The 13,889-nt window shown below is 33.6% G+C and overlaps 1 protein-coding gene across 1 annotated transcript in view; it reads left to right on the top strand.

Moving 5' to 3' along the window:
* The window catches only part of LOC140441678 (uncharacterized), a 349,982-nt gene that overhangs the window by 19,294 nt on the left and 316,799 nt on the right, over positions 1 to 13,889 (top strand). The gene's annotated exons all lie outside the window — the stretch shown is intronic.

Below are 13,889 nucleotides of genomic sequence, written 5' to 3'. Positions count from 1 at the left end.
CCTGGTAACAGTTTACGACGACAGTTGTAAATGTTCTTTCTTATGCTAGCTATGTCAGGAACCGTCAGCAAATTGGCATCACACTCAGCAACAGCAGTTCTTGTAATTTTGGCAGGCTTTTCCGATATGTCCTCTTGGGCTTTTCTTTTACATGCATTGGTTACCATCTTTACTTCAAGCTTTTTTGGATCGGCTTCATGATTATGTACCAAATCACTTCTTGTGATGAAGAGGTCCTCACAGCCTATTGTAAACACTTTTGCGGAACACTTAGTGTTTCTTTGGATGCAGCGCCAAAATATCTCGCCGCTTTTTAACACTTTCTGTTTCGATAACGAATGATGCTCCACCACTAATAAATCTCGACCACGGAAACTTTTTATCAAACTCATTTTTTAAATATCCGTATACGTGCACAAGTCAACGTCAAACAAGAAATAAATTACAACTGAAATAATTTAGTCACAAGTACACAAGTGCCACGCCCCCCGCCGTGACAATAAATATTGGGAAAACCCGCTTGTCCTGCTTGGGTGCAAATGTCCATCACCGCTAATTACCTACCTACCTGCTTTACGCCGCGGTGTCAAAATTTCCTATAATAAAATTTGACCCTTCGATTACCCCAGGTACAAAGACAATTTGGTGTCGAAAGTTCGCCCGCCGGGCTTGATAATGAACCCTTTTTGTAGTGGAACCATAACTGTTATAAAGCAGCCATAACTGTTATAAAGGGTTTACGATTTCTTTCAAGATGTTTCTGATATTTCTCAAGTGTTCACTTATTTTTTTCCACCGAAACTTTGCTTCCAGCGATAAGATTTTGTCTTCCGATGTGAACTCGACTGTTCTTTGTGTAAGAATTTGGTTACCCATTGAGTTCTAAATAATCTAATTTCATTATAATTTTTTCCTTGTGTCTGGTGCCATCAGTTCTTCACCGAACGTACTGCAGCCGATTTGCTTCTTATGCGGCTTCTGCTTTCTGCACAAATTTATTTATGGCAATGGATTCGGAACTCCATACCCTAAACTTCTTGCGTGATAGAATTGATGCAGAAGATAAAAACAGATGTTCTTTTTAGCAAAGCGTTGTTAATGATACGATGAAGGTTTTAATATCAAGAATACTATTTGAATATCACCCGACAACATTTATTTTTGTAGTCAACTATTATAAACGCATAATCTTGAATTCTTTTTTTTTATTTGTTATTTTATTGTTGATGCTTGTAATAATAAGCAGTAGAGATCAGACATAATACCTATTCTAAGCTTTTATTTAATTGGATTATTCAGTTTTTCTCAAGACAGAACTTTGACTATTAAGAACTACATCAGAGTCCTGCGAACAAACAGAGGAGGTATAACAGAGAAGTAAAGATCATAGTGCTAAGATCTATATATAAAGACTACCAATACCTAAAACATATCCACCAGAACCATGATTAAATATAAGAAGAAGCTGATATACTTAAAATTAAAGTAAGACTGTGCGACCAATGGATTCCAACTCAATAATACACCAGGTCCAGATATAATACCATTATTTTACCTTAACCATTGTTTGGTCTAACGACTGGGTAAAATCTGCAATCACAACAATCCACAATAAAACATAGCTTTCATAAATTCGACAATTACAAAACTAATTATCTTCTAGCCCACACCAGCAAAATAATGTTACAAATCATCAATGATAGACAGAAAATTGTACTACAAAGAGAAATAACAGAAGAGCAGGCCAAGTTTGCCAAAGGTAGAGGTACAGTTTGAATGTGAGATAAATAATCAATAAGGCAAGGCAATTAAATCCCCATTGTATAGCGGATTTATAGATTATCGCAAGACGTTTGACAAAGTTGAAAGCGGATACTAAAAGAAGTATCTTGCAAACTCGAAAAATCGAAAGGAGAAAGATAAACGCTACTGAAATGTTCCGCTGGAGATGAATGTTAGATTGTAGAACAAATAATTCGATTTTAAGACAGCAAAAGATTAGCAAGACAATTGCCAGCAAGGAAGTCTAACTACAACAATTGAAATATTTTGTATATTTCATGAAATCTTTGTCCCGTATACTGAGTTTGCTCGTAATGTCACAATAGGCAACTAACTTTTCAATGTTCTCGAATTTTGTAATAAAAAGCTTTCAGCTTTCAAGTGTGTTTGAACACAATGTATTTATTTTAACAACCTACATCCACTATATTGGCAATAATATAGATATGTAATTGCAAAATAGTTTGGATTCTCGATAATACCATCCAAGAAGTTGATTTATTTACCGAAAACAGTAACACACGATATATTTCCAATATCGATTATTTTGTTTTACATTGTAATACTACTACACATGGAAGCAGTAAAAAGGGACAATAAATCACTTGTCTTTTTATGGAGCAACTACCATTATTTTATGAAATCGGTACATTTTTCATTAGAGCTCTTCAACAAAGTTGTTGAAATTTATGTTATTTTTGTAATAGCTTTTACGTAATGATTATGTTTAAATATTGAAACATTCATTTTCTATAAAATGTGTTGATGAATACATTTAAAATAATGGAACAGTAATCATTGAATGTTATGTTTATTTGGAATTAAACAATAATTATTGATTGTAATGAAAATTACATTTTTAACTAATTAAGTTATTTTTTTTTGCTCAACTAAAAGGCAAATATCGATCACAGTTTATTACTTAAATCTTGCCAAGTACTTTCGCTTCCTAGAGCAGCTTCAGGGGCATCTGAAATAAGACAAGAAACGTTTTTTTAACGGAAGAAAAAATTAATTAACTTCGATAAAAAACTCGAAGTTGATGGTTGATAAAAGTTTTTATGTGATTAACGTTTTAGACTTACTTCGTCAATTTTGGCCTATTAAACAATTATGGAATGTTATAAACATAAAATTGTACACTACACTACACAAGGACAAACAGTTTACAATTTAAAAAAATATATATAGGCGAAGCTACATTATGGTTGGCATCAGGAGAGAGAATGGCTCCTGGTCTTAACGCAAATGTTAAGGTGACATGTGACATATGACAGCTTGGATGGGTAGTCACAATCACGGAGATGTGATCTGCACATTTCAAAATTCTATGAAACTAAGCATTGACCAAAGGTCCAACTGACACTGCTATAAGAAATCAACTGATGAAATATTAAATTATATAGAATATTTTAAGTAGGTTGCATAATCCAGATCTCACACTCAAACCTGTCTAATAATTAGGGTGTTAAACCTAAAATACGCAGCTTCTTTGCGTATTTTAGAAATAGTACTAAAACTTACTCCCGTCATAGCACTTACTTTATCAGTTAAACTTCTAACACTTTCACCACTTAGATGATAATTAAATACATACATTTAAAACAATTTGTTTTGCATGGATGTCCAAGATATTCTCTTGGCTTAATTTTTGAATTCCCATTTTCAATTAACATTTAACTGTCAAGTCAGAATAACTACTAAAGAACCACAAAGCCTTATTATCATTATGTAATCAGAGAACGACATAAAATCGCTGACATACGCACACCGTATTATTTTAAGTTGCAATTAGTAATTATAATATATATGCATTCCAACGGATAGCTGGACAACCGCGCTAAACAAAGCGGTCCGTTTAATTGCTTATCTTTAATGGCCGGCAAAATACACGATTTAGCTAAGCAATATTTTCTACTGATTTCCATGTTTCATGGCATATGGTATTCTCACCGAAAAACAAATAAACTGTCGTTACTATAATTGAAATAATATAAAATAAAATTATCTTTTGTAAATACTATTTATTTAATTAAAATCGTTTTTCCTACTTTTCATCTCTTGTTTCGAATGGACACTTTTGGCAATTACGTTAAAAAACATTAATTTTAATTCATGTCTGTGAAAACGTAAATACAAATAATACAACCCTGAATCGTGCTTGTGTTCGTCGTGGCATCGCTGTGCTTCTATCGACCATAAGAAATACATGGCCCTATCTCCGCAATGTTATTTTCTTAACGTGGAACGCTCTATAAAGGCCCGTCCTCACTTACTAACATGTTAACAAAACTTGTTGGCAACATGTTTCTAATAACATATTTATAACTTTTGTATTGAACGTTGAACGTCCTCATTGGGATTGCAAGCAGTATGTAACATTTTTATCTTTTTCTCATTGCGCCGTCTCCTTTCAAAGGTTGGCGATCCAAATGGCAATTGTAGTTTTGGAAACTGCTGCGCGAGAGATCTCTGCGAATGAGCGGTTGAACCATCTCCTTAGGTCTTTCAGCCACGAGTTCTGGCGTCTTCCTACTGATCTTTTTCCTGTACTTTTCCTTCCAGTATAACTTGTAGTAATTCATATCTTTCGCCTCTCAACACATGACCTAAGTATTGCATTTTCCTCTCTTTGATTATGCTTAGTAATTCTTTTTGTTTACACATGCGACGAAGTACCTCAACATTAGTAACTCTTTGTACCCATGGAATCCTCAACATTCGTCTGTATATATACATCTCAAAGGCATATATTCTTTTTTCTATTTCAGAGTCCATTGTCCAACTGTCACAGCCATACAGTAAGACAGAAAAAACGTAACATCTGATCATTCGGATTCTAAGCTGTAGACTAAGGTCTGATCTTGTAAAAAATGTTTTCATGCTCATGAATGTTTTCCTTGCCTGTTCGATTCTTGATAGGATTTCTTTTTTTGGATTACACTGACAATTGATATTTGTTCCCAAATATTTTATGGAATTTACCTGTTCTGTTATTTGACCCTTGGCATACACCTAGTATGTTTATTGGTGTCTTTGAAAATACTAAAGTTTTAGTTTTGGAAACGTTTAGATGTAAACCGAACATTTCGCTGTGGTGAACTACCGCATTTATTATATTTTGTAGTTCTTGTGCGTTGCTTGCTATTAAGACGGTATCATCAGCATATCTGATGTTGTCTATGCTGATTCCGTTAATCTTAATTTCGCCTTGGACCTCGTCTAATGCTTCTCTGAATATAGACTCCGAATACTAATTAAAGAGTAGCGGTGATAAGACGCAACCCTGTCTCACTCCTCGTCGGATTTGTATGTCTTCGGATGTTGTGTGCTCTATTTCAATTGGTGCCGTTTGGTGCCAGTATAGTTCTGAGATAATTCGCAAGTCTTGTCCGTCAACTCCAGTTGTTCTCAGAATTTAGATCATCTTTTGATGGTTAACGCAGTCAAACATTTTTATAGTCCAGTCTATTTTACATGTCCGACGAAAATGATGTACTTCTCGCGGGTACCGCTTATGTAGTTCTAGCGTGTAAGATTTTTAAATATTTCAGTTTTTGAGTAAAGAAACAATAAAACAACCACATACTTGTAATTAAATTAAATTTTGTAAGTTGTTTATACGAATCTTCAAAAGTGGGTTGCGGCTTGTTCTCACATGTTAAAAACATCAAACTATTAAATGCTAATGACTTGCTCTCGTAAACGTCATCCATTCCGTCTTCTGAATGAGATTTACTTATCTTGACTTCCCTCTGGCATTCTCCTATTGCGCTTTGAATCTTTTTTTCTGCTGCATCTTTTTGTATTTTCATCATTGTCGTTATCTGGGTAAATGCATCACTCTTAACTTGCCGATTTTTATAATCTTTGTGACGGCAATCCCAAAACACGCTGTTGTCTCTAAATATATCAATTAAATGCATAGTTGCGTTTTTGACCACTCCATTTTTTCCACAAAACTCAAAAAATATCATATTCCTCATGAATACAGTGGAATTACAGAAAAAGCACAGCGGAATTTTAAGTTTTCCTGTATCTAATGGTAATTTTAATTACACAATCTAAAAGATTTGTATTGATTTTAATGTTATTCTAACGTCTATTTAGAGTGTTTATAGATAATGTAATCTTGATGCTCATTATCAGTTCTTGTTTGTGTTTTCAGTCAAGCATCTACGGATCTTTTTCGATTCAAATACTAAATGCAAACTTAACGCTAACCAAAGTATCTGTTTAGTGTTATATTGCCGTTATGCAACGCATGAATTATTTATCAAGCGGTTATTAAGGTCACGGCTTTAAAAGTGAATCCGAGTTTCGAAATATTTTAAATATTTGATGTTCTCAACGAAATCCAAAATATTCTCGTATAACATTTTTAGTTTAAGGACGCGCATTCACAATGTGGAAATGTCTTTATTAATGAGATAGGTGTTCGTATCTATTCCCCCAAATATAATTTTGTAGATATATACAGAAATTATCGACACAGTTGTCCGTGATTGTATTTTCGACTAAGTTTAATTTTGAACTAACTAAAAAATAGATGCAGATAATTTGAAAACTATTGGTAAACTTCGACAATGTAACTTTGCTAGCAAAATGGAGACGACAGGCTTTTATTGTGAGTACATATCTCCACTTTGCTAGCATAAGTAGTAGGGACTCGCTCTTTAACTCTTCAACTATTTGTGAATGTACTGTAAATAAACGATGACTGTTATCTCTATCTATCTAGAGGCCATTATATATTCATATTATAAATTTATTATAGGTTTTTACCATTCGTCTTAAGCACACTAGTGCTATTTCAACGTACGTGGTTCAACATAACCACAAATCTTTTCAGTGCAGCAGTTTGTCGAATAGACTAGTGCCACGGATAGGCACTACAATTACTATCAATTATTTATTTATCTATTTATTTTCGAGAACAGATAATTAAAAGTTAGCACTTCATGTGAGCAAAAATGGAAAAACTTTCCAGAGAGAAATTGAATCGGTTTTAAGAAGAATTTATTGCGTTTGTGGAAACTTGAAACAGTTGAGTCTTAGGGAAAGATGTGGATAGTATGCAGTCATTCTGTGTATTCCTTTATTTGTCAATATGTTAAAAATCATTCGTACTAAAACCACTTTCTGTGAAGATCTAAGGTGGATCTGAATTATGTTATTTTCTTAGAAGTTGCCAAGCTTTATTTATCTACGCACATTTTAAATTGTTGCTTCTTTTTTCTATGAGAGATATTATAGAGCTGAATAGATATAATCTAAAGCTAGATGCCCAAAGAGCTAGATTTAAAGACAGAAGGATACCGCATCTGAATGCGATCTGAATTAAGTACTTTTCTCAGAAGTTGCAAAGCTTTATTTGTCTACGTACATGTCAAATTTTTGCTTCTTTTTTCTGAGAGATATTATAGAGCTGAATAGATATAATCTGGAGCTAGATGTCCAAAGAGCTAGTTTTAAAGACAGAAGGATCTTGCATGCAAACGGCAGTCGGTTTTGCCATGAGATTAGTTGTGGATAAAAAATAAATACATATGTCAAGGATTCCAGCAGGATACGAGATGGGGACAAAAAACTCAAGAAAATATTAAAAAAGTATATTTATATTGGACGCCACCTTGTTTTGAATACAATAAACAAACAAAAATTAAACAGGCGAAATAAAATATATAACTAGCTCTTGACCTGAAATCAGTAATTGCCTGGATCAGTCTTCAAATAGAGGGTTACCGTCAAGGCCACAAACCATTGCCTTACAGATGCAGTTGAAACCAATAAGTTTTTTTTTGAAAAATTAAGAGTTATGTATTACTTTGTTTAGTTACAAATAGAAAAGTCCTGAAGCAAAATAAAGAAATATACAGGAAAACACTAAAAACTTTTATTTTCAACAATTCCACAAAATTTATTACTACTACAGCTGTTTGAGTGTGATTGAGAATTTTATGTCTCAAGTTGTCTAAGTTGGTCATTCAAAATTATATCTGTATTTTTTAATTTGTACTTTTCCATAAATTCTAATGAAGATAAAAGGCCTTTATTTTGAATGTAAAGAATTTGAAATTGGTCATTAAAAGAATGATTATGTTCTAGAAGGAGAAGTGCGTACGAAGAATGTTTTTCTATTATTGAACACCTTTTTGTGTTCTGCCGTACGTTTGTTAAAAGTTCTATCAGTTTGACCGATGTAAGTTTTTGGGCAGTCGCGACATAGTTTGTATATACCACCGTGCAAGTGCCTTTTCTTTTTGCTGTTGTTATTCTTAACATATTTGCTTAAGTTGGTGTTTGTTTTGAAAGCTGGTATTATTCCTTTCTTCTGACATTTATAATGAGTAATCCTCTAAATTTTACTAATTCCCTTTAAGTACTCGTATTATCCTGCATGTAGACATTCAGTCCTGCATGCAGATAGTAATATATAATCTTCAAACCCTCGTAACATTTTCAAATTCAAAAATCACACAAAGTACAAAAACACCGACCGGCCTGTGATTTTTATTAAATATGTATGGATGCACCTGCCAACGTTTACTCATCGTTTAAACTTCACAAATTTACAAAATAACACAGACTTTTTTCATAGTAAACGTTTAAAACAAACATATCGATCAATAACAAATCGGTTGTACTTTGTTTTTCAGAAAATCAAAACAGATGTTTTTCTGCCAAATAAATAGCACGAGAGTATTTTCCGTAACAGAGATAAATAAGCCTAAATTTCTGGATACCAGGTTATTCATTTTCAAAGTTTATAGTAAGCCAAACATATAGGAAATAAAGTTTATTAGTGGTGATATCCTTTAACATGTTTGGATCTTGGCTGGGAGATAATTTTTCTTGAATAATTCAAGAAAATTCAAGAGTATTGTAAAGTGTATGTCCTTTATCGAGTCTTATTACTCATTATCAAAATCACATTTCCCAATAACAAATGAATTTTGCCAGAGCTGTGGCCAATGTCATTATATTATTGAGTGAAAGGGCACAAAATCACCGAAAACAACACCTTCTGGAACAATATCAAATGTGGAATATTGAGAATAATAGGTAAATGAAGCTCTCTGTTGATCAGATTGAGTTCTGATTTGATAATTATCTTGATTTAGAATACTAGAACGAGTAGTGCGTTCATTGTTGAGAGCTATTATGATAGTCTTAATTTCTTGGTTGGACTCAGGTGCATTAGGGTGAGCATATCGAGAATTATTATTTCTAAAGAACGTCTAAACGCGCATCGCTGCGCTTCTAAAGAAGCGCAGCGATGCCACGATGAACACAAGCACGATTCAGGGTTGTATAATTTGTATTTTCGTTTTCACAGACATGAATTAAATTAATGTTTTTTAACGTAATTGACCAAAAGTGCCCATTCGAAACAAGAGATGAAAAGTAGGGAAAATGATTTTAATTAAATAAATAGTATTTACAAAAGATAATTTTATTTTATCTTATTTTAATTATAGTAACGACAGTTTATTTGTTTTTCGGTAAAAATATTATATACCATGAATCATAGAAATCAGTAGAAAATAGTGCTTATTTAAATCATGCACTTTGCCGGCTTAAAGATTTAGAAGCAAATAAACGGACCGCTTGGAATGCATATATCTAATTACTAATTGCAACTTAAAATAATACGGTGTACGTATGTCAGCGATTTTATGTCGTTCTCTGAGACTACATAATGATAATAAGGCTTTGTGGTTCTTCAGTTGTTATTTTGACTTTACAGTTAAATGTTAATTGAAAATGGAAATTCGAAAAATATATCGACAATCTAGTAAACCGCATGCCTGAGAGTTTTGGCAACACTGATCTCCATAAGCCTAATGTTATTTTCTTAACGTGGAACGCTGTATAGTAAGAGATTGGATAGAGTTCCTAAATTTTTTACTTCTTGAGTAGTAAGTATGGAGCTGTGAGGATTCTGTAAGTTATGTTCATGATTACCTTCATGAAGGAGTCGGTAAGGCTTTTCACGAGAGAAGGAACAACTTAAATGCAAGCCACAGATTTCAGTATAGTGCTTTGTACCTAATACAACCGCTTTACAGTTACAAACATATTTTTGTCTAGCAACTTTTCAAAAATTTCACATATCTTCTCCAAAAAATCAAAGAGACCTGTACGGAGGAAAAGAGGAAACGGTGTCAATCTCAGCGACGAAGGACCACAATGAGAAACCGGGTGATGTTTTGGCTTTTGTTTGGCTCTCTAGTAGGGCAAAAATATCACTATTCACTTGTACTTAATTAATATTTATTACAAGCTATCGACATTTAAACTAATATTACAAACATGGAAAACAAAGCTTGGCTTTCCTAGACCCCAAAGTAACTTTGAGAAATCCCAGGTCAATCTTCCCACAAGTATTCCTGATGATATTTGGTTAAAATTTGGTTTTCCGACACTGATTTTTTTCGTCGTGTACTTAGCAATTGTATAATAGGAGATGAATAAACTGTTCGAAGAAATCTCATATTTTTGCTGGTTATACTCAATTTTATATTGTCATAAATACTAATTAACTACTAACAGAACGGGAACAGGCAACAATTTGCCTCAATTATGTTTAATTTACATTTAATCTTTGAGAATGGGGAAAGAAACTTCCTCCAAATAAATTTTCAGTGTCAATATTTTAATTTTTATGGTATTAGCAAAACTTGTATCATCGATGACAGGCAAATAAGATAAATAATTAGTGTAACATAATAGTCATCTCTCTATTGAACATAAAATTGTTTTAAAACCTGTATTACTTTACGTGGAAACAGTTTTATTAAGCGGTACAAAAAGCATACACGTACCGGTTTCGCAATCATGTTTATAAATAAATAAAGTCCAAGATCAAGTCCAAGTTGACTGTGTGTGAAAAAGTAATTAATATGAATTTGCGTTGCGGTCGACCTTTATTACATCAGGTTTTCTCATCAGGAGGCCCGGTTTGTGCTAGAGGTGAGTTTGTTCTGAACGAATCGTTGAGTAGGAACGAAGTCTTTGTAGGTTTGATCCCGACTTCTGGGAAATAGGAATTAAAGGAATCCATGTCTAGAATTTACAGTACCTATCTAGTTTAACGATCGTTTAATTGTACATACAACGTATAGTAGATTGTGATTTCAAACTTGTCTTATAGGTATTTCAGTTTTGAGATGTGGTTTAACGATTCGATTAGATACGAGGATTCTTATCCCTACTATTTCAGTGAATCAGCGAATCTGTAACAATTGCAGAACAGTTGGCATTTTGGTTAATCGAAATTCAGTAATCGTTTACGATCAGTTACGTCGTATACATGATCTGCATGATTGTCATCATTGTAATCATGTTACCACTACTACAGCCCGAAGAGAGATACCTTATCAAGCTACCTTTACTTTACTGCTCTGTTCTTCACTTGAGCTTTTCAGTTGGAAGTAGCGATCTTCTCACATCGTCTACCCATCCGAGATTTAGTCTGTATTGTTTTCTCATTACAACCGGTTGCGTGGTTACGGTTCTTTTTACTATGCTTAATGCTAGGTCGCGGACTATATGTTCTGTCACTTCAGACAATCCTGTTTGATTATGAAAATAATATGTTCCATCGAACTTCTGCTTGTATAATATGTTCTGTAGTTTAAAGTCATCTGTGCCTGCATGTTGCGCGTTCAGAAACCGCTTCAAAGAATTGAATATCTTTCTTCCAAAGTGGATTTCAGTAAGGTCCATGACTCTAGTCGATTTGTGTATTAATCTAATCTTAACATTCTGTATACTCTTAATCTTTTTTGTTACTTAAGTATTTTAATAAGTCATAGTAACAGTAACACTTTTTTAGATTATGATGCGCTGTTTTATTTTGTCCTGATATATTACTAGATGGCTCATTCCTCGTCACAAGGTATATAAACTGTGGACGATTCGAAGTTTTGATCTTTGGTTGTAATATTTGCATCAAAATTCCTGGTGTAGTAGTAGGCATTTTGGCTTTTTATCCAATTATTGTTGTAAGATAATTGTATCCGCATCCCTCTCAGCAGTTTTGTATCGCAAGGTCTCTTTATCTAAAACAATTGTAATAGTCAGATGTTTAATTTCATTTAAACTATAGTAGACCCCAAAGAGTTCTCCAACATTCCGTGCTCCAAGTTTAGAATCTGAGTCTAGGATCGGTACTATAAAGTCGAGGGTTTGGTAATACCGATCCTAGATACTTAATAAAACTGACTTTTCACGATTATTTTATCATCAAATAATACCATGTAATTTGTAGTCCGTCTTTAAAAAAACATTCCAAATATTTCGTTCTTTTCCTATGAGATTTTAGACTTTTTCTTAGAAAGCCTGTTGTTACTCATTTGGATTTTTTTTAAATGCTACAATGTCAGTCAGTATACATTAAATATACCACCAGCGTGGCTTTTGGAACACATAATTTCGCTGCTTGGAACACAGCGGTTTTGGGCGAATTGCAATATCTCGAGCCTCGTACTACCCCCAAAAGAACAAGTATCGAACTGTTTGCCTTCTGTCGTGCATAGGTAAACTACAGAAGAGGTTGCTAAGAGCAAAAATCGACATTATAGAGTCAGGAGATCTGGCAGTATGGTTTCAGAAAGAAGATGAAAGTTGAAGCGGTGATGGAAGCTTTTCGGGAATTGCGCAAGCTGGGGGCTGGTCAGAATGTGTCCAGTATGCTTGGTGAATGTGGTCTCGGATTATCTGTCAGAGAAAAATAGTGGCAAAAAAAGCGTGTTGGTATAATAACGGCTGGAGTGCCGCAAATGTCTGAGAGGTTAAAAGAAGGTTGAAACAGACCACAGTGAAAACAGTGCGAGAATGCGTGAATGAGAAGGCAGATAAATGCCGCGCGGACGTTCAGCCCAAACCAAGACGGTCCTGCCGGTAATTCAGGGTTGAGGGGAGTGTTTTTTTGGCAGGCATCGATGGTGACCGACCTCTGCGATATCAGAAATCTTATACAATCGAGGCATGATATTGGTTGGACAGGATAAAAAATTAAGCGCTAATTAATAGTGAATATTTCTTTTGCATTTCTTTTACCTTATCCAATATTAACGGGACTAGCAGTCTCTCCTTTCGTCTCTGTATTAATATGAATTAAATGCATGTATTTAGAGCAATTTCTCATTATCATGGAATCGAATCATTAAATGGAACAGTTGCTTTCAGCTTTATATTGCAAAACTCACAAATAGACGACTTAAAAAGACGGTTTTCACACCTGGATAAATACCAATGTCTGTGCCAACCAGACTGAAAGTAAGGTTGAGATTACATTTACATATTTTTACACACAATTTATCCAATAGAAAGGAATGACAATTCTGAACATAAAAGCTTTTTTTATTTTTATTATCCCAAGAAACTACAACCCGAATATACCAATTTTGTATTAAAGGACTTTGTGTTACGCTTGCGTTCATACACAGCAGTCCTCGAGATCAAAACAATTTTAAAAAGGATATCTACATTCTAGAGTCAACCCGAATTCCAAAGTTATAGTTTTCTTTAATACATTTTTTAGTAGAGCTTAGATTAATATTGTATTTCAAAAATGTCTATTACAAAAGAGTGTCACGTAGAAGTGAAACAAAATACACAATAAAAAAACCAATAACCCCTCGACGTGCGTATACATTTTAAGAAATTTATAAATAAATCAGAACGCTGCATTTTGTTGAATATTTTTATCCATTTCTCCCACCAATCACTACGTTTCTCACGACAGCATTCAACGGAGCTAATCCATGACTTGTCAAAACTTGGATGTTTAGGCTGGCCATATATTTTTTAGAGAATCTACCAAGAACTAGGTCGAAAATCTACTAAAAACTACCAAATGATACTACGCATGCGCCATTGCAAAAAAATGGTTTGTATGCAAATACGCGGTTTAAATTTTAAAGTATTAAATAGTACAGATCATAGATGTGTGAATTTTTTCATACTATTTTTACTAAGAAACCTGAAGTCTTGAAAATTTCCTTTGGAATCTTTTTCAAAATAAAAAAGGATTTTTTTAAATCTTTTATTTCTATTTATTTACAATTAATACATGTAGAGATTTCTTAAATATTAGG

This window comes from Diabrotica undecimpunctata, chromosome 5, assembly GCF_040954645.1.
Source record: "Diabrotica undecimpunctata isolate CICGRU chromosome 5, icDiaUnde3, whole genome shotgun sequence".
NCBI classification, from domain to species: Eukaryota; Metazoa; Arthropoda; class Insecta; order Coleoptera; family Chrysomelidae; genus Diabrotica; species Diabrotica undecimpunctata.
The sequence above is the reverse complement of the archived record's forward strand: the minus strand, read 5'-3'. Positions and strand labels throughout refer to the sequence as shown.